This window comes from Triturus cristatus, chromosome 2_1 (genome assembly GCF_964204655.1).
Source record: "Triturus cristatus chromosome 2_1, aTriCri1.1, whole genome shotgun sequence".
Lineage (NCBI taxonomy): Eukaryota > Metazoa > Chordata > Amphibia > Caudata > Salamandridae > Triturus > Triturus cristatus.
Genome location: NC_140581.1, coordinates 834389055 through 834410593, shown reverse-complemented (window position 1 = coordinate 834410593; position 21539 = coordinate 834389055). Strand labels below are relative to the sequence as shown.

Genomic DNA, 21539 nt, shown 5'->3' with positions numbered 1-21539 from the left:
ATCATCAAACCCTGTCCATCAAACCAATTTTTCTGCTTCGTCCTTTTAGTCTGCACCTCCTATTAAAAAACACAGAAGCTTATCTCTTTATCCACAATTGGTATTTGCACTACTTTGAAGTTCCCTGCACATTCCAGTGGTTTTATTCTTGATGCTTTCTGACTATTGCGACTCCATTCTCACCATGGGAAAGGTATGTTGTCTACTCTCTAGTTTAAGAAGATTTCATTCTTTCACCTTCCTCAAAATACTATTCCAAACTGATTGCCTGTTTCTACCTGGTCACTACTTACAGTTGCCTGTGTTCGGCTGCTCTAGCACTACTTATGCCATTGTAGAGTGTCAGAGTACTGTACATCACATGCAGAGAATGAAGAGACAATGAATCATACGTGTGTAAATGAGTTTATAGGAAATGTTACAAAAGACAAGGAGAACTACAAGACGTAGGAGTCACATGACATCCATACTGAGAGGTAGTATAGTCTAAGAGTACTTGGTTTGGAGAAGCACAAACTAAGGATTTAAAACGTAACACAGTGGTTGGGGTTGGTTGTACAAAAATGAATTTATTTCTAACCAAACACTTTTTAACAGTATTAGGATAATGAAAACCTTGGGAAAAACATAACATTCGAACCTTGTAGTTTGCATGCTGCTCTTTGATGACGTTATATGAACAGTGGTTCTGCCCGGAAAAGATGTATTTTTGATTTACTGTATGCTCACAGAGGTAGGACAGTCACTCAATGATGTATCAAACCCCATCACTGAACCCACAAAGTCACAATAGAATTGAAAAGTGTTTTTAGATATATCATAAAAGGCATATGTCTAGTTAAATTAGTAAAGAACAACAAGACTGATACACAATGTACACATATACCAAAACATATGTACAACACTGGTGACATAAACAGTGACTGAAAAAATGATACATATATTAACAGTACAAAATTGGCACAATATGCCACATATATAACACATACAGCATGAATTGATTGTGCAGCGTTGGTTAAGCAGACGAAACAACTCTAAAAAGACCCATGATATATATCATTTTGAAACACTTAATTGGTCTGTTTGGGCAACAGCGCTTGTACGGTGAACGTCTGGTAAAGTTTTCAATAAGCACTAATCGCGCCTCGGATAGACTTCATTGGCTACGATAGTGCCACTGCACAAATCTCTTTGATGACAGTTCATAGCTCACTGTGCTATATTATGAATGTAACTTATGAACTTCAAGTAACAAAAGGAACTCTGTGACAAAAGCGTAACACTGAGCTCTCTACAAAAAATACAATTCTGTGATCTACATGGTAAATGTTCTCTGCAGCAGGCATATTAACCCTCCACACTACTTTATGATGAGTCAAAACTGCCACTAGACAAAACTCTGATCTCTCTCCAGCAGGTACTTTAATCACAAGTGGAAGTAATGTGAACTGGGTGTAACGGCGATCACGCAGGCTATGAGTCTAGCTTTCTGAGAACGGTGCTGTGCGCTGGATCTTAAGAGGCCTTTCATCCTGTCTTTATTTCAAGCCTTGATTCAGTTTCATGAAAGTTAGTCTCCTTATCATCGTGGATAAATGTGTGGCACACCCAATCAGAATCTGGTGTGAGCTTAATAGTAGTGAAACAAAATACTTAAATGCTGTACGGCCTTTCCACCATAGTGGAACTCAGCATGACAACGGATGTTGAGTATCTTACAGCACCAAAGCAGGTTTGTAGATCATTCTCAGGCACAACTACCACATAACACTAGTGCCTTCACTAGTGCCCAAATAAATACCAGAAAGCGCTACCGAACGTCTATGTCGAACAGGTAGCGACTAGCGACTCAAGACCTTAGCTTGCAGTTCTCCCCACAGACCGCTTTCACACATCTGTACAGCTGCGTATGCTAAGAATTACTGCGCAGACCATCTCCTCCTGTTACGCAACAGGCGCAGCAGTCAGCTACTTGGACCTTCAGTCTTCTACAGCCAGTCCTTCCAGCCCCTGTGCTGGACTTAGAAACACACAATAACACTCTGCCTTTTAGAGCCATTGTCCTGTACTGTGGGGCCGCCAGGTCGTGCTGGCAGTGGTGAGGTTATATTCTTTTCTCTTCGCTGCCCAGACAACCTTCTCTTTTCACTCCTCGCTACCCGTTGTAAAAAAAAAAACTGATGCACATTCACCTGATCTGTCTGGGCAGCAAGCCTAGTCTGTTAAGTGCCGCGGCTTCACCTGGCTGCGGGTGACTTGTAGCTCTGCAGTCAAAGCACTGCACAGGGTGAAAGGGCTGGAGGCAGACGGTGAAAGGCCAGGTCAGCCATGTACCAACTGCAAAGGTTGGCAAATTAAAAAGCCTTGCTTGCGGTCTGCGGATCACCAAGTCATTATCCGGTTGGTTTTGAATTTGTACTGGTGGCGCCAGCATGGCCTGAGTGACGTCCCCAGAGCCATCTCCCCTAACCAATCCTGACACTGCCTCATGCTGTTAACCAACATAAAAGCAGCACCAGGATTGGTTGAAGGATGCTGGCTCAGCACTCATACTGGCACTATGGGCCTGTGCTGTTTAACACAGCTCAGGTTTGAGAAGTTTAAACTGCACATGTCAGACTGGACGTCACAAGAAAGTTGGACAAAGTGATATGCGTAATTTAAACTGGTATAGTCAGGCACCCCTGCTCACAGTCTATACTGCAGCGTTGGCCCCGCCCACAATGCCCTCACATGACTCAGCTGCTCCAGCGGCTGGTAGAGCAAAAAGTAAAATGGTAATAAAGTCACTTTACTACTATTTAATTTTTCACTTTTGCTGTGCCCACAGTGGGGGGGGGGGGCACTCCTTTGCCCAAATGGAGCAGCTGCCACTGGATGTCTCCGAGACAATAACAGAGGGTTTAACAAATAGTGTATGCAAAGGAACAAATTAAAAGTCTACTTCTTACACATTAGATTGTGCTGTGGCAGCAACAAAAGGTTCTGCAATCTGAGGTGTTCGACATAGACGGTAGGTAGTGCTTTGTTGTCATTTTTGGGGCGCTAGTGAAGGCACTAGTGTCATGCAGTAGTTGTGTCTGAGAACGATCTACAAACGTGCTCCGGTGCTTAAGATGCTCAACATCCTTTGTCATGCTGAGTTGCACTGTGGTGGAAAGGCCATACAGTGTTTATGTATTTTTTTTCACTACTATTAAGCTCGCACCAGATTCTGACTTGGTGTGCCACACATTTATTCAAGAGGATAAGGCGATTCACTTTCAGGAAACTGAATCAAGGCTTGAAGTGTAGACAGGATGAAAGGCGTCTTTAGGTCCAGCCAGCATCACCTTTCTCAGAAAGTTGGACTCATGGCCCATTTCACATTACTTCCTCTCGGGGTTCCTACAATTAAAGCAGGGTCCACTTTCGGACATAGGTCCTTGCATCAGTGCTGCTCAAGGGCAGGTCCCGCCACAACTTTCCGACATGCATACATTATATGTGTCAAACTGAGCCAGTCTGCTCCCATTTACAGATTTGCATCTGAGAGCACCCCATGTATGTCAGAGCACGTTATTTTACTCTAGTGCTGTAAAGAGGTCTGCAAATGCAGAATAGCTACTGAGAGTTGCACATTATCGCTACTGTTAGAAACAGCAGGAAAGGCTCTTTGCTGCGTAAGCTAGGTGGCTGACAGCGCCATTTAATACTTTTAACTTAGTAGCTTGAATCTAGTTCTCCTTGTGCCCAAGGGTAACAGATGAGATACATTTACCCTCTGACGCAATGCAATTTGCGCAACAGATTCTGCTGACGGAAGGCGGAAGACGAGGGAAGTGGGAACCCTTCTCTCAGCTGACTCCTGAGGCTGAGTGAAGTCATCACTAACCCGGCGAGGCAACGGTTAATAATGGCAAGAATGGGCTGTTTTTTAATGTCTGTGCACCTGTTTTATGGTCTGGAGGGCCGGCTTTACTGTTTATTTCTTTGATAGTACAACAAACATTGCCTGCAGCAAGTACAAGTGCATGCAGTCTCCCATACCTTGAAATACATCTGGATGTTTTTGGACTTTGATGTTACTGGGGGTGCAGAGCTGGCCTTGGGCGGCTGTCCAATTTGCATTCAATTCTACTGATTATGCACTGTTGTGCTTTGTTATGATTTTAAAATATTTTTTCATCAGTTTTTTAAAATTATTTTCAACTTAGTAAACCTTACTATTTCTTACAACGTTTCGCTTTTATATTTTTGTAGAGTAACGACATAGAAAACCGAATCATGTGATTCATGTTTCGTTGTGAGAAATGGTTAAGAAATGTATTTGGTAGATGATGTATTCCGTCCAGTGTCCTTTTTTCAATAAAAGCCACAATGCCAAAGCAGGACAGGTCTGTTGCTGTGTCTGGCTTATTTATTACAAAAGGAAATGTGTTTTCACAATAAAGCTTTCCTGGTGGGTGTTGGGTCTTACACTGGCCACTGATGTTTTTATTTTATGTTAGATTTGTGGCAGATAAAAATATAAGTCAGGTATTGTCCAAAACGATATCTCTAGACAATGCTTACTGGGGTGCAGGTTTAATTTACTAAAAGCGTTCAGCCTCTCCCCTTACAATAATGACATTAATGAACTAAAAGGCAACTCAGTTGTCATGTGCACCCTATATGTGGTCTAGATTCTTATTGTTTAAAGTGCACTATTTGCCCCTTTTTTCTTTTGCATTTTTCTGAGGGGGAGACCCCACCCTCCCTGATCCTGACTTATGTCAGTCGGTCTCATTTGTGAAGTCAAACTTGCCCCTAATATGTATGCCTCACCACTTTGAAAAGTCACCAGCCACCACTGGAGACGTCAGAGAGATGTTTAGGGACAGAGAGTTGGGGTGTCTTACTTCTTGCAGAATTTCTTTTCCTCGCTCTCATATCTCTATGTCACTGTCATCAACATTGATTTATAATTTAGCTGTAAATGTCACTGCATTTGCTAACATTAACAACAGAACATAACACAATGACATGCACAAAACAAAACCATTAACCACATCGATGCGAGTGACGGAGCGGTTCCGTCATGCGCGTCGGTTGCGCTGTGCGCATGACGGAACCGCTCCGTCACGGCCCCGCCCGCGCACGGAACCTTCAGCACGGCGCGGTAATCCGCGCCGCACTGAAGGGGTTAAAAGATGAGTGCACAATGTAGCAAAGCATCCAAAACAGAAAACAACACAACAAACTCAGTACAACAAAACAACATCCCATTGCAATAATGCAGCATAAAAAACAAAGACAGCCTTGTACCAGCTGTCTCTTCAAACAAAAGGGAAATTGTTTCTTCCAGAAAGCAACCTCAGAACTGCTGTTCAAGCCCTTGTACTCTGGCATCTGGATGGCATCCCATACTCTACACTGGCGCATTGCAGCACGTCTCATCCAGGGCCACGATCACATCATCCCGGCCATGATGAACCTTTATTGGTTCCCTTTGCAGGCCCACACCATCTTCAAAACCAGCCGCATCATTTCAAAGCCATCTGGGCTAGCACCCCTGCTTATTTTGCAGACCAAACTCACCAACCCTAGTAGCCCTCGGCACACCCACAGCCAGGACAGCACCTGACTGCAGACTAAGAAGTGTAAAAAGACAACAAAACTTTAAAAAACAAGTTAGCAGGCCTTTCCATCTATGCTCCCAGGATCTTGAATAACATCCCTGTATCCATCAGGACCACCCCAACTATGAGCCAATTTAGGAAGGAGCTGAGGACGCTCCCTGATAAAGAACACTACTTCACAATGCACTAACAGCTACAAATCAGCCATCTCTTCTATCACTCATTGACTATATGCTTGTCTTTGACCCTGAACAGCGCTCCCTGCCTTTAGGCTAGGTTTGCGCTAAACCCAACATACATACATACAAAAACACAGCAGCAGGAAAAAAACTGAACACCTCATCACCACAACAAAATGCCACCCAACAATTATGAACATTCTTATCCAGGGCCGGCTTTACAGCAGTGTGAATGGTGCGGTCACACTGGGTGCTGACCTGTGGAGGGGGGCGCTGTGACCTCAGGGGGGCGCTGTGTTTAGCAATATCTTATGATGGGAGAGAGAAGGGACACTTTTGTAGGTGGTAGGGAGAGAATCCGAAGAGATGGTCATGGGATGTGGGGGTGCCAAAAGTGATTGTCGCACAGGGCGCCATCAGCGCTAGAGCCGGCCCTGCTTATTACACATTACCACGTCCATCAACCTGCTTTCATATTACAGCGGTAAAAGGTGTTTGCCTCAAACCCTGCCTTAACTTACCACCAAGGTCATTGAATAGCACCAGTAAAAACTGTTTTGCATATGGCCCTACGTGATTCTGCTGTAGAAATGGGCGCTGCGCTGATACAGATGGGGTCCGTACATTTCTTTCCGTTTACAGCGCATGCATTAACTCTAAAAATCTTCGAGTTAGTGCCTGTGTTGCTCACAGTAGAGCTCGGAAACACGAACAGCAATTAGCATTCCAGCTGTGAGCACGAGATTAGCCTTTATCAACACAAACAATACGCCCCTCCACGGCCAGACTTTACCTGCACCTGCTTCTTCTGCAAGCACCCAAAGCAAAGAGTGTCTGCGAGACGTAACCTTGAAGCGGGCAGTACGTCAGCTGCCAGATAAGAGCTCTTAAATTACCTTGGCAAACTCCTAAAAACAACACCGCTCACTGAGCCCGGTCCACCCCGGCAGCGGCCTCGGTGCAGATCTGTGAACTCGCGGGGTCTGGCTCAAGACTCCTGGAGCCTGTCACATCTCGGGGTCATTTTCACAATTTATATGAAATGACTCTTCGAAACCACATTCGCGGCATCTCCACCATTTCCTCCGTAGGCTCAATAGAGCTAAGTGCATGCCCAGGAGAACAGAACCAATGCTGTCCGCTAGCTGCACCCACCTCAACCCCCCCCCCCCCCTCCACCCCGGCTAAAATACAGGGCTGAGCTCCCCCGTTCTTATTGCATCCAGGAGCACCGCTTTGCAGAAGGTTTAGAAGATGGCAGAACTGCAGGGCGTCCAATGAAAGGCTCGTGGCTAACGAGTGACTGGAAAGCCTCCTTCTGACACTGATAACGTTCTTGTATCTTTATTTAGCTGGTATACTCGAACCCTGACTTATATGTCACTTCACAACTCCATTACTTACTAGCAATCTCAATTTATTTATTTTAATGTATTCTTTTGTACAGCGCTGACTCCACCCATATGGGAGCATCCTTGAAGGTAGGGACCCATATGGTGACACGATTTAAATCACACCGCAAAACGAGCCGGAGAAGCATTGAATGCAAATAATTCCAGGGTGGGTGCTGTGTAAAAGCGAAGAACAAACCCAGGAGGCTGTTCAATGCCTTTCCATGACAAGCGAAGATTGATTAGAAACGATTAAATGGGTCATACTGGGATAAAGGTAGTTATGTGAGAAGGGGTTCAGCTTATCGACAAAGATGTATGAAAATTATATGAAAGCAAAAACAGGGATTGGTTTGAAAATTGCTTGTAAGGTTCAGATAACCATCAAACCATAAAATATGGAAATAAGTGTGGACGTACCAACAGAAGTCGCAGCCAATGTATGAGCAATGCAATCCAGAGACAGCACGACGCAGCAGAGTGCAGCAGAGAGGTAAACACGATAGGTGTCATCTGGGGTGAGTAAGGTGAGGTTAAGGGAGTGCCATCGTTATATCATCAGCTGAGCATGATTCCTAAACGGTGAGGCCAAAGAGTAACTCAGGCAACACAAATAACATGGGCTGCTACAGACAGCAAAGGTATAAGGGATCATCCAGTCACCTCAAGGTGGTTTTCATTTACCATCTTTGAAGAAGGGGTTTAAAAGGAGAGGAAAAGGCCATTTACTCCAAGTCCAGAATATCTCATCACTGTTCCTACTTTATGAGGTTAGTCCGCCCAAGGGAGCCAAACAACACCTTGCTCTCCAAAGGAAAAAAACAAGTTTAGGGATATGAGTTTCTCTCTATTTTTACCTGTTCTTGAGCATAAAGGCCCGTGTCCCTTTCTCCTTCTATGTCATACCAAGCCTAAATGTGCATGGTTGGAGGGCCACAGCTGAAGTGATGGATGGGCAGGAATGCATGACTGTGACGAGGAAGAATTGGACTAGAGTAATTAAGATTATTGGTGAGAAATCAGGTCATCATGACCTCTTTCATCAACCCTTACTCTGCAGATTTACCAGTCTGAAGTATCCTCGCCCATGCAGCAAAAGAAGCCCAGAAACATTGTAACTCGAGCCCTGTGTGCAAAGAGAACCTGTTGATATGGAACATTTAGTAACAACCAGCTCCAGCAGCCAGCCAAGATGGGAAACATTATTCCCGATTTGTGAACTCAATTGATGCACTGTACCCATGCAGAGTGGCGCCCTAATGAGCTGCCGATGAATGAAGAACAGAATCGGTAGCTGCTATCCACCCTTCATTGACAAAGAAATTACAAAATGTAAACCTGTTGTTCATGTTGCAGTTCACTGATCCTTGATTCCTGAAACATCAATCAGAAGTAATGACAACTTCAGGCGAAACAATCAGAGACCAGCTAAACCATACACTGAAAGAGGGAACACCGCGGCATCCAAGGCAATGTTTACGCCATCAGTCTTTGTGTTATTCCATCACTTTCCATGAAGTAGGACTAGAAGACCAGCAATTATCATGGTCAACATGCCTTCCAAGCTAAGCTCCCAGCATGTTCCAGTGCGTGAAGATTTGTTTAGTGCACCACCAAGTCTTGTGATTCCTCATTTACCTCAGAGTACCTGCCACCAGATGGCAGAATGGGTGTCACCCACCTCGGATCATGGGAGCGTTGGAGACAGTCATCACCAGACACCGTGAAGGGCCTCCGACCTGATACCTTCTCCAGCACCAGAGACCCTGACAGGTCACAGACCTTACATCTTGTAGGAAACCCAAGCCTATGATACCTCTTGCTGTGTCAGAGGGACTGAATGAAAGTCAAAATAACTGGTTCTCCTGGAGAACTGTAGGATCAGCGAAAGACAGCCTGTGCATTACTGTACATTGAATTCATTTGCTAAATTAGCCTGAAATACGTTATGCACTCATATGCCTCCTCTCTGTTTCTTAACTATAAGGATGCTCCCGGATACTTACCATCAACATCAAAGTTATCGTTTCTTTAGATCTTGCCTGCAGGCAGCGCTCATGCGCTGTCGCTTGGCAATTATCTCTTGTGTTTAAAAGAAAACCCTAAAAAGGAGCTTTTAGTTCCCTCATTACTTACCATTCATTGGCATCATTATCTCTCTTCTTTGCTGCCTTCTAATTCGGCATATGACAAAAAACACACTGGTCCCCAGTAACAATACTTTAGGTGCAAAGAACCAAATGGCGAATCAAATTTATTCAGAGGAATTTATGAAAAACAATTTCAAGACACATAGCCGCACAGTGAATATTGGTACAAAATAATGTGCTCGGTGCTCTCTTTAGAGATCATACATTTAAGAGATAAAATGTGATCAACAAGGGCATCAGCAAACACATGAACAGCTCGGACTGTTACAGCCAGTGCTCAACAATCATATAGGGGAGGGGGGCGAAGGGGGACACAGTGTGACTGAGGGCACAGTTGTTAGAATCAAAATACCTCACCCCCTCTCCCTCACATGTGGTACAGGCATAGCATGTTGGTGACGGACAGCACCCCGGGGAAATAGAACAAGTGGCTGACCCCATTTATTTTTGTTCTTTGTTTTCTTTTGTCTTCTCCCCGTTCCTTGGATGACTGGAGCCCAAGGCGTGAACATCGCTAGGAGGAAGGAGGACCTGACAAGAAGGCCCCAGCAGGAACTAGGACCCCAGAGACTTTTATGTTACTCCTGTCCCGGCATAGAAACTAATACCCCAGGGATCCTGACTTTCAGGTTTATACCCTTGTGATACTAGTTGTTTTACTTTAAACCCTCAGGAAGGATTGACTGTTCTTACAACCTCCCCATTAAACAAAGTTAGGCCTGACCCTGGGTTTCATGGTGTCTTTTTTCTGGGGCTTTTAAGTCCATTCGTCCCCCCTTGGGACCAGGAACTTAGAACATTCCACTCGATGGGCAGCTGGAAAGGTTTATTGCAATGCCTGGCCCCCCACTGCCTTAAATTAGTAAGTACAACAAGAATTGGCAAAGCCAATAGGTCTTGTTTATGCGAGATCTATTAGCTTTGTCAATTTATTTCAACCATGCAGCTTCTTTGCAGCATGGCTAAAAGTAAAAGAAAAAATCTATGACGCAGTCAACACTGGTTGCTTTATAGACCATTTCTTTGTACTTTCATCCATGCTGCTGCACAACAGCCACGCAGCTGTACAACATTGCAAAAAAACATTGACAAAGCCAAATTGCTCTACTGCGTCATAACACTTTTTTTTACACTTTCAGTCATACTGCGCAACAGGTGGGCTGCTGTATAACATGGCTAAACAAGATTGACAAAACCAATAGATCTTGTATAGGCAAAACCTATCGACTTTGCCAATGCTTGTTTTAGTTTACATGCATTATGCAGAGCTCACGCTCAGGAGTAAAAATATATCAGTTGCTCTCAGTCAGCTCAGTAATCTACTGTTTACTTCAATACAGTTTAGGAGTAAAACACTGTTTTTATTTATAATAGTACTACAACTGATATAATGTTAACATATGAACATTCATCCTTTAAGTACGCCTTCTTCTTAGCAACCTAGTGCAGAAAGATGTTCATTTCTTAACCAGCCTGTGACTGCTTGTAAGGATACCGGTGCTTAACATCGTAGGCGGAAACATGGCAGTAAATTATATTTCCCCTGTACTGTCCTAAGTAAATAACAAACTCTGTTTTATGAGCTTCATGATCATTGCTCTAATGTAATAATCAATTATATATATGACATACTCTAGTCAGTCTGTCTAGCTAGTCTGGCACTACATCTTTTATTACAGCAAAGACATTAAAAATCATTTCTGTGAATAGTTTGTTCTCTGCAGAGGAGACTCGAGTATAAATATAGGTCTGTTTCATAAACACATACCTGCAAAAGAAACAATTGATGGACAGAATGCTGGACAATGCAAACATTCAACCCCAGTCACAAGGATCTGGGTTTAATCCATCATTATTTTGCTCACCACACCACTCCAGTTTGGACCCAGGCATATGCAAATCAGTCTTGACCCTGTTCCTTGTGGGAACAGTCCAACCCGAACTGCCAAGCCAAGTTCTCCCTGCACCGGAAACAAGCATCCTGGGACTGGTTTCAGGGCATCACCCTTCATCAGCCAGGCTAGCTTGAATCCAGTGGTGTAGGGAGCACGGGACCCACGTCTGGGCATACCCTTCCCACTTAGGTCGACATATGCAAAAGAAACAATTGATGGATGGAATGCTGGACAATGCAAACATTCACCCCCAGTCACAAGGATCTGGGTTTAATCCATTATTTTTTTGCTCACCACACCCCCCCAGTTTGGACCCAGCCATATACAAATCAGTCTTGACCCTGTTCCTTGTGGGAACAGTCCATGCCCAGACGTGGGTCCTGTGCTCTCCATGCCACTGGAGTCAAGCTATCATAGCTGATGAGGGGTGAAACCCCGAAACCGGTCCTAGGATGCTTGTTTCCAGTCCAGGGAGGACCTGGCCTGGCAGTTCAGGCTGGACTGTTCCCATTGGGCGCAGGGTCAAGACTGATTTTCATATTGCTGGGTCCAAACTGGAATCGCATGGTGAGCAAAAAAAAGATGGATTTAGGCCCAGGTGACATTGTTCTGCATTCTATCCATCAATTGTTCTTTTTGCATTTGTCATAAACAAACACCATCACACTCATTCTACAGTACACTGGTCTTAGGAAATATAGGGTTGTCTACGCTAGGTCACCTCTGAACAGCATTTATTATTCTTTTTATAATGTCTAACCGGCTGTCAGCATCATCTTTGGTGTAAAATGACCAAACCTTCCAGAAATGTCACTTAAACGAAAATTCCTTATGGTTTGCTCTTACCCTCTAATGAGTCCACCTCTCACTTTGCAGCTCCACGTTGTTGTAAGGGATGGTGATCTAAAACCATTCAAGGATTTCAAACACCAAAGACCTTCCCCATGACTACCAAGAGCTAGGTCCTAAGTAGGTTTACTTTAATAAAACTCTACCCAGAGACTACTTTCATGAAGATTCTTCTTGGGAAAAACTGGCCTAGATCCTTCCAGTCTCTTGGTTCCAATCTCTGTTGACTGCTTCTCTGTAAGCTGATTGACTTGAACTCCCTAATTCCCACTGAAGGCTGTCAACTCTTCTGAATCAGCTTACACACCATCCAATATTTTATGGGTGACATCCACACTTGCTTAGCTCAGGATGTTGGTGGAAAATGCTCTCCCTGAGCATATAAGTATATCGAGGGCAGAATATTGTGAAGAAAAAATATCAAAAGGTAAGTGCATTTAGGGAAGTATAGATTTACTATTCCTAACTCCACATCTTTATACCCCGAAGATATATGTACTACGTAAGTACATAAATAGGGAGTTAGGTATAGAAAATCTAGATTCAATATTTTGTCCTTGATATTCTTTCCCATCGATATCGAGGGTACACACCTGGTTTGAAGGGTAGATCCTATGCTGATGATACTCAGTTTAATAATAATAATAATAATACTGGGTTTTGTAAAGCACGACAGCTACCTCGCGAGGAGGTGTCCCGGCGCTAGTAGAACACAGAAGACATGGGAAGTAGTTAAAATTAGCAATTAAAAATTAAAAAGCTAGCGTGGTTGGTTAAAAAGCCAGGTTTTTAGCAGTGTCTTAAAACAGGATTCGGAAGGGGCCTGTTGAATTTCTTGTGGCAGGGTATTCCACAGAGCGGAGACGTTAGCCGAAAAAGTCCGACACCCGAGTCAAGCCTTTTTCGTGCGTGGGACTGTCAGTTGAACACGGCAGTTAGACCGCAATGCGCGGGTTTGGGAGTATCTGGGAAGACGGTTTTTCAGTTTCTGTTCAGATTTGACTGCCCAACAGAAGAAGTTCAATGTTTTCTGAAGTTATGTCTATCCTCAATCTATTCATGGATGAGTAATGACAGACTGGCACTTAATACAGTGAAAACAGAAATGTGTGGACTTTGTTGCCATTGGATTGCTGATATATGGCTACTTAGTCTAGGCTTCTCTCCACCTCTGGCTAATGTTGTAAAGATTCTTGGTTTCAAGATGAACAAAATACTTACCTTACAAGCTCAGGTTAATCCTCCTGTTTATATCATCCCAAAATTCTTAGGAAGAAACTGAAGGTAGTTTCTTCAAAATGGCTAAATCAAAAGAGGGAGTAGAGAAGTCTTTTTTTCACGGGTTGATTAGGATTCCCAATAGCTACATAATAATCAAAGAGAGAATCTAGCCACTGTTTATCGAACTTGAGTCTCCTTAAATCCACCCAGAAAAAAGTTTGCTCCTTTTCGCACCTTAAGGGGCAAGAAAGGGATACCGATCGCAATATAGAGAATGTCTCCCAGATCGGTTTGTATGAATGTTTGGAATAATTCTGCTTGAGCAAAATTTGCTTGTAAGAACAAGTAATCAAATTAGGATTCTCGGGAATCTAGGAATTTTATCTGGTCCTAAGGTAAAGCCACATGGCCATAAATTGGTGGAAAAGGTGGCTGAAACATGTAGACCGCAGCAGATGCTCAAGCAATAATATCTCAAAGGCATCATCCTTTGTTTTTAATCTTGCCACACGGACCCACTTTAAAATGTAAGACTATGGTACCACATAGGCAATTTTACTTTCTAAGGGGCATATTATCAAGAAACAATATGCCCTTGAGAATTCCCATAGAAGCCCATGTTCTGGTGTCAACACGGGCTTCTATTGGAATTCTCTGCGGCATATTATCAAGCCCATTATCGCCGCTTTAGCGATAATTTTAACACCGTGCTTGATAATATGCCCCTAAGTTCCCTCCCAATTCACCTAGTGCTCCCTTGAGGGTCAAGGTTGAAGCACACCCAATACAGTTCATATCAGGGAGAACTCTATGATGAAACATGCCACTGTATGAATCTGTGGGTGAGAGTTCTTGTAAACAAAAGCCATTTTCTTTCCTTTTCTAGGTGGATACAGAGAGATTCTAGTGCAATAAACAGTGGGTTGATTCTCTTTTTGATTATTGCATTTCTTTAAATCAGCAACCTGCAGTGGTGGCAGTGTCTATCCTATTCCAAATTGACAACACAAATGCGCATTACCTGTGCCTACCTGCTAAAGTAATATCTGCTTGCAGCTGATTAACAACACAGCAGTCAGACTGGCATCTAGACTGCGGAAATTGGATCACATTTCAGACGTTAAGCTAAACTGCACTGGTTACCAGTACATCAAAGGATACTGTTTAAGGCCTTCTGTTGTACTCATAAAGTTATATTTGTAGCAGGGTCTCCTGCCCTCAGGACTCGCATCAGAAAATACTATTCAGATCGTACTCTTCTCTCCTCTTTCAAAGGTTTGTTGGAGGTGCCAGGAGTAAGAAAGGCTCATTTTGGGGACAGATCATTTTCAGTGCTGGTGACGAAACCTGGAACCAGTAACCCGCCACCTTGCGATCCTTTGTGGATCACAGTGAATTTGAAATAAGCTTAACCCTCATCTTTTTACTTGAAGTGGCAAATGTTCAACTGTTTTTGCTCTTTGTTTTTCTTATTTTCATATTCTTGTTTTTTTCTGGTCTTGTTTTTTTCCCTTATCTGATTAGTCTTTACAGCGGCTAGATGCCCGTTTAAGGTGAATGTTCCTCCTCTACCAGTATCTTTTTAATTTAATTTAATTTCCACTACATTGATAGTTTTTGGCCCCTGTGCATAAGAAACTGGCCATCACACAGAAATGAGAAGATGGATCCTCGTTTGAGAAAGTTAATATGAGGCACCTGCATAACAACACCATAACTGAACTGTTGCTATCTGTACACATGTACTGGCTCAGTAGAAACTTCCATTGCATAATCAAAGGCATATGTCATAGCCAGAAGGACTCACAGGCCTGCCCTTGGAACGAGGCCGGCAGTGTCAGCTGCTTAGTACCTGTACCTACAAGTGGAATATTTTTACTTCTATTGGAACATGGAACTATTCACCTTAAAATAAAGGAACACTTGCACAATGACATAAGATGCCATCTTGATTTATTGTGAAACAGAGGACACCCTGATTCTCTTTTTTCAACTATCACGTAACTCGGGTAAGAAAAGTCCAAACCCCATTATAGTGTTCACCCGCAAGAAACTCTGGGTATTTTAATTGAGAGGAAGAGGGTGCTGGACCTTGCATCCTATTTTCCCAGACAGTGGAATCACATCATCCCTACTACTGGGCAGACAGGGTGTGCAAAGAGCGGTGAGAGCACTATACTGTCTTAAATATTGGGTTTTATCAGAAGCTCCCAAACCAGTTGTGGCTAGCTGATGCCAGAGATATCATCATCTATGAAGAAAGTTCTGATGGCTTAGTGTTTGTGGAAAGGGAAACTCCTCCCACTGCAAAAAACATAGATCCCCAGATTGTAACATTATCATCTATGGCCAAAACTACTGAACAAATTTACACTAAACTTGTAATAAAAGTAGACCTTTAGTCATAAAGAGTGTTTTGTTGGTTTAATGTAAATTTGTTCGGTAATTTTAGAGAAATTGAAGCTTTTAATAGGAGCTGGGTGGGCTTTAAGGGGTAAACACTTCAGTATATCTTGCTGATTATAGCCTGCAATAAAGATGTTCCATTTGGCAAGGAAATGTTCTGCTCCTGGTGACCATTTTGGGCCCTAGGACAAAAAGAGAGGTCCCTGAGTGGCTGGTCACAAGAGTGAACTTATTCCTGTGGCCACCATTACAGGACATAAGGCCCCACAAAGTATAAGAAAAGGCCCATTGAGGGGCCAGGTTGAGCACTCGCTGACCTCCAGGTCAAAGTGGGGGTGAGTGACCCAAAAAGGGTCTCCCCATATGACCCAAAAATTGTAAATAAAAATTCAGCTTGCGCCAGGGTCTGTGGACAATTTTTCAGGGCCATGGAAACACCAATAAATGGCACCCCATGTCCATGACCTTGAATAATAGCCTACAGACCTCTCGCTACATGGTCCTACAGCATGAATCGTAGTCCATAGATATAAAACCAAGGCAAACACAAATAATCAAGGGAGGGAGAGAGATAAGAGCAAAAAGGTTCACTTAGTCCCCCAACATAATGTGCATAATCAAGGAAAGTAAACTAAAGTATTTAACAAAGTATTCAAGAAGGTAGGTAGAGGACTTCATTCAAGACCCTCAACCACGTATTTGACCTCAAAGTGATATGTTTTGCCCCCCTTGGGTTGATTTCGTGGGTAGAATTGTCATTGGTTCTTCTTCACTTGAGTATCTCGTTCTCCAAGTGAAGGAACGTCCTCCTTCCTAAGAGGTCAGCTGTCTGCTTAGCGGCAGTGGTGAAGTATGAAGTGAGTTTAAAATTATCTCCAATACCAGAAAAATAGGATTTACTTAGGACAACAAATACAATGGGATAGAGATCAGGTTAAAATCAGGAAGCAATGTTATTAGGAAGAATTACTTATCCCATACATCTAGGGTGTGAGGTCTGGTCAACATGTTTAGCTGTGAATAGCCCTGGTGGGTCTCTAGCTTTCGTCAGGACCGGGTGAAGTGTTAGCCCTCCGATTTTGAAGGAACCTATGTAATTAGCTTTCTCTTGCAAGTATTCTTGTCCATGCAACTCCTCATAGATGGACATGTCAAAAATATAAACCCGATAGTGGCTTTATCCGGAGAGATTATTGCCTCATGGGTCCAGGGAGGACGTGTGGGTCACTTCACATGTGGGGACAGGCAATTTGCACAAGTGTCCTGGTCTCTCCATCCTGGAGAGAAGAGACCAGGACACTTGTCCAAAGTGCCTCCCAGAACCAGGCGGCATGAGGAGAATTCGCTTTATTTCTCCTTGTTACTGCCTCTTTCAATGCGTGCTCCAAACTACAGCATGCTTAGAAAAAGGAAAATGCCTTTAAGGATTGTTGCTATGCAGGAAGGTATCCCTTCCTGCACAAAAACAATCCTGCCTGTAACGCAGGCACCCTTGCATCTTGGTGCAAAGGTGCCTGTGTTGGCGCTAGGCAGCATACAGTGAGACAGTGCTAGAAGACAGCCAAAATGCACCATATCTTAGTTGATGTGGCGCATTTGTGCTGTTTACCTTGCACGCAACATAGCTCTGCAACTTTGCTTGCTGCTCTGTGTTGCGTGAAATGCAAGTAAATATGTCCCTTAGAGGATGCAAAACACTGACCTTCCTCCTCCCAAAATGACCCACTCAGCTCTGCCCTGGCAACATCTTGAACTTTGAGGGTTTCATTCTACCTTAACACAACGTGTTTTTTTAAAACACTGCAGCCTCTCTCTGGGGAGGCTCTTGTGACCTAGGGAGACCGTGCACCCGAAATAACGAGCAACGAGGCCAACATAGATCTGCTGAATATTTTACAGTTTAAAGGGCAATCTGAGTTACCGCTTGGTTGCCAGATAAAGCCATCTTCTCCCATGGCATCCAGAGGCTTAAAGCATCATTTTGTGAGAAGCAGAGGGTGTTTCTGAAGCTCACTGCTCCATTTTGGCCATCTATGGCCCAGTCGAAAGAACCAAATCCACCAGGACCATTGGCAGCAGCTGCAGAGGAGGAGGAAGATGTGCAGTGCCTTGGTGAAGCTGTGAAGACAGAAAAAAAGTTTGAAAGAGAGGGAATTATTTACCCACCCAGAAGCCAAAAAGAAGATCAATGCATGCAGAGTAATTTGTAAACTCTGCAAATTGAAAATGATTAAGAGGATATGAGGTTTATATTCATTTAGCACCTTTACAATGCGAAGACATCTTAAGTCTGAGCATGAGAAGGAGTACACATAGTGCAGAGCAAGAGAGCATGTGCGGAGATGCAGGAGGGCCCCAGGAGATGTTTGTTGGGGAGGAGACCGAGGTGAACCCACATGAGGTGCTTTGTTCTGGATGCAAACTTCACATCTCGTTTAGTGAACACAATAAAGAATAGGAGCGGAGAATATGGATGAGCATTTCCAAAAGTACCACCAAGAAAGAACAATGAAAATCACCATTAGCCTATGTTTATCAGTGTAACAAAATGTTAGAACACAAAAACACAGCAAAAACACAGGCCCTGAAAGCAACCTCTGCAGCACATGGCTGAAGGCTGTGCTCGGCTGGGTTTGGCTGCCCTCATCGAGTTGGGCACAGAGTCTGGCCTGAAACCAGGCCCAGCAGTCAACCCCTGCTGCACAAGGCCAGACAACGGCCATTATCCACATGTTCTACGGTCTAACAAAATCTAACAATGCAAAATAAATTACAAAAAAAGTTCTTTTTAGAACCATCCACCCAAAAATTAGGACCATGTCTCAATTAACTAAGTCATGCACAGATTGGACAGTCCCTGTAGTCAACGTGCGCTGTAGGTTGAGCGCCTAGCTTCCCCAACCCCTGCTGCAAACAGCCAAGAGCTCTGCTCTTTGAGAGTGTAAGCCAAAGCAGAGCCTGGCCGACGTACAGTCCCCTCTATGCACCACAAAGTTTGTATCACAGCAGGGGTTAGGAATAAAATGCATCATAAACCCCCCAGGAATTCAATTAAAAGACCACAGAGCAAAACTGAGTTATGGTTCTGATTCAAGAATCAACAGTTCGAAAGTGAGTTATGGTTTGGTCTCAAATGCTAAAAACCACTGAAATTCACCAGTTGTGGTATGCAATGCAAGTAATGCATGACATAACTCACATCACTGGTCAAACTCAAAACACCCATTGCACAGAAAAAGCAAGCAAGAGAGGGCACGTTTGAGCCAGAACCATTACTCAGCTTCAAATACATGTTTTGGTGTTTTTATTGCACAAAATGCAGAGGTATAACATTTCACAGGGACCCATGAAATATTTTGCGCAATTCACTGAAATGACATCATAATACGAGCCTCTGCAGAACTTCACTATTGCCCATTGTTTCATTAGTAACTTCTTCACGAGAACTAAAGCATATTGGAATGTTCCAATTGCAATCAGGGCTCTTGTTAGCTGAACACTGCAGGAAAAGCTTAAAAAATCTCTAAGCTTAGAAACTGTTTATTGTTTAATTAGCAGTATGTTTGTAGACGTTAACCTGAACTTTCTAAATGCAAGGAGTGTTCACTGTTAGCTGAACCCTGCAGGAGTAGTTTAAAAACTCTTTAAGCATAATCACTGCACAGTTAACAATGGGCCTGGTTGCAATTAGAATGTTCAGCTTTCATGAAAGAATGCTTGATTAAACAATATCCAATATTCACGTTACAATTCCAAGATGGCCACAGAGGAAAGATTGCACTCTGTAGCCACCTTGGAATGCTACTGGGCATGGTGTATCAATGTTTTACTGTTCCAAGATGGTTGACGTATTGAATCAATGTGTGGTATCCATTGAGGCAAAAGCAAAATAATTAAACACTATGGAGAACACCATTCCAAGGTGGCCACCTTGTTTATAGGCTGTGGCTGAGGGGTGGGAGGGGGGAGCACACAGAAGATGAAAGGAGGGATAAGTGAGCAGCCTTGAAACACTGCCTGGGGAGTTGTGGGGTACTTTAAAAAGCAAAGCAAATAAAAAATGGAAAATGGGGGTGTTGCCTGATCGACAATGGCACAGGACATGTGGGAAACAATCTCCACTCTGCCCGAGTATACGCCCCAAACGTTGCCTTGAGGGACCCAGGAGAATCAGTTCAGTGCTCTGTTCATGGAGACAAAGCTGGGATGCGTTCAACGACTGTGTATATGGACCAAGGTAGAGATGGCGCCTTAAAGAAAAGATGGTGTCAGTCTATCCATAAGAGAAAGGTGGGAGAAGAAACAATGGTGGCTTCTGGCTAGTGCTGCATCCTTTACATTAATGTAAAGGCACGTGGGAAGAAACTTGAAAAGAGACTTCAGGGGCGAGGAATGAAGGCAGCCGATTTCGTCCAGCTGTGGAATAGCACAGAGGCCATACAATAACAGAGCCCAAAAGTGAGTGATGAAGTATAGGGGCCGCCTTGGGGCAAGAAGCCTGTCAGTGATTGCTGGAGTAGGAATTGATGGCCTGGTACTGAGAAAGGCGCCAGGGCCCGATGGGATTCCCCCTGATTTATTCAAAAGTCAAGCAGATCTCTGGGCCCCTAAATTGACCAGGATGTTTAACACAGCCAGGGAGGTGGGTATGCCAAGATCTTGGTCCACGGCCGCTATTGTTCCAATCTTTAAAAAGGGAAATAGAAATGACCCAGAATGTTATCGCCCAATATCCCTTATAGATGTTACGGCGAAAGTCATGGGGAGAGTCATTTTAAATCGTTTATTGGACTGGGCCGAGGAACATAATATTATTACTGATGTCCAGTATGGGTTCCGAAATGGGCGCTCAACCACAGACCAGTGCCTTAATCTTTATCATTTGGCCGCCAAATACACTCTGGCTAGGGAAGGCACCGTGTATATGGCATTTATGGACCTCTCAGCAGCTTTTGACTGTGTCAATAGAAAAAAGTTGTGGGGAATCCTGGGAACTATGGGTGTCGACCCAGGACTGATTCAAGTCCTGCAAATGCTACATTGCAATACAACGGCACGGGTAAGATTCACTGATGATGGTGACCTCACAGAAGATTTCCGGTGCCGGGGTGGGGTCCGGCAAGGCTGTATCCTAGCGCCCTTTCTGTTTACACTTTATACAAATGGGCTAGATAAGGCGCTGGGACTACTGGAGGCAGATTGCCCCTGCATTGGGAGGAGAAGCACACCAGTCCTCCTATATGCAGACGACGCGGTCCTCCTGGCGCGCACAGGAAGGAGTCTACAGGCCCTCATTAGCGGTTTTGTCAGTTTTATGGCGGATTTAGATTTAGTGCCCAATCTCTCAAAATCATATATTATGGAGGTGGGCAAAACACCATCTAAGAACTGTAATTTTACAATAGGCGCCCACAAACTAGAAAAAGTAAACATTTTTAATGATCTGGGGATTGTCTTTGATAAAGATCTTAATTTCAAGCCACTAGTAAGGCATAAATGTAGCCAACATCCTAGCGCTGTGGGTTCGATCATGAATTATGCGACCAGACTAGGCCGTTGGTGACCGAATGAAATAGTACAATTATATAGTTCGGTATGCTGTGCTAAGACCCTGTATGGGAGTGAGGTATGGGGTTTTACAGATGTGAGAGAAATTCAAGTGGAAGAAGATAAGTTCTTAAAAAGGCTTTTGCAAGTGCCAAAATTTATACCCTCCATCATCGCTCATGAGGAGTTGGGTATTGCTTATCTTAGTGATAAGGCCGGCCTCAAACCAATCATGTGTTGGATAAACATTTGGACAAACCCGGAGGCAAGCCTAAGTAGACTAATTCTAGAGGACTGTATG

General features: G+C 43.7%; 1 non-coding gene across 1 annotated transcript; it reads right to left on the bottom strand.

Moving 5' to 3' along the window:
* Positions 1-1047: 1047 nt before the first annotated feature.
* Positions 1048-1189, bottom strand: LOC146865946 (U4 spliceosomal RNA). The gene has a single exon (XR_014977537.1). It is a non-coding gene; the product is annotated as a U4 spliceosomal RNA (small nuclear RNA).
* Positions 1190-21539: the final 20350 nt, after the last annotated feature.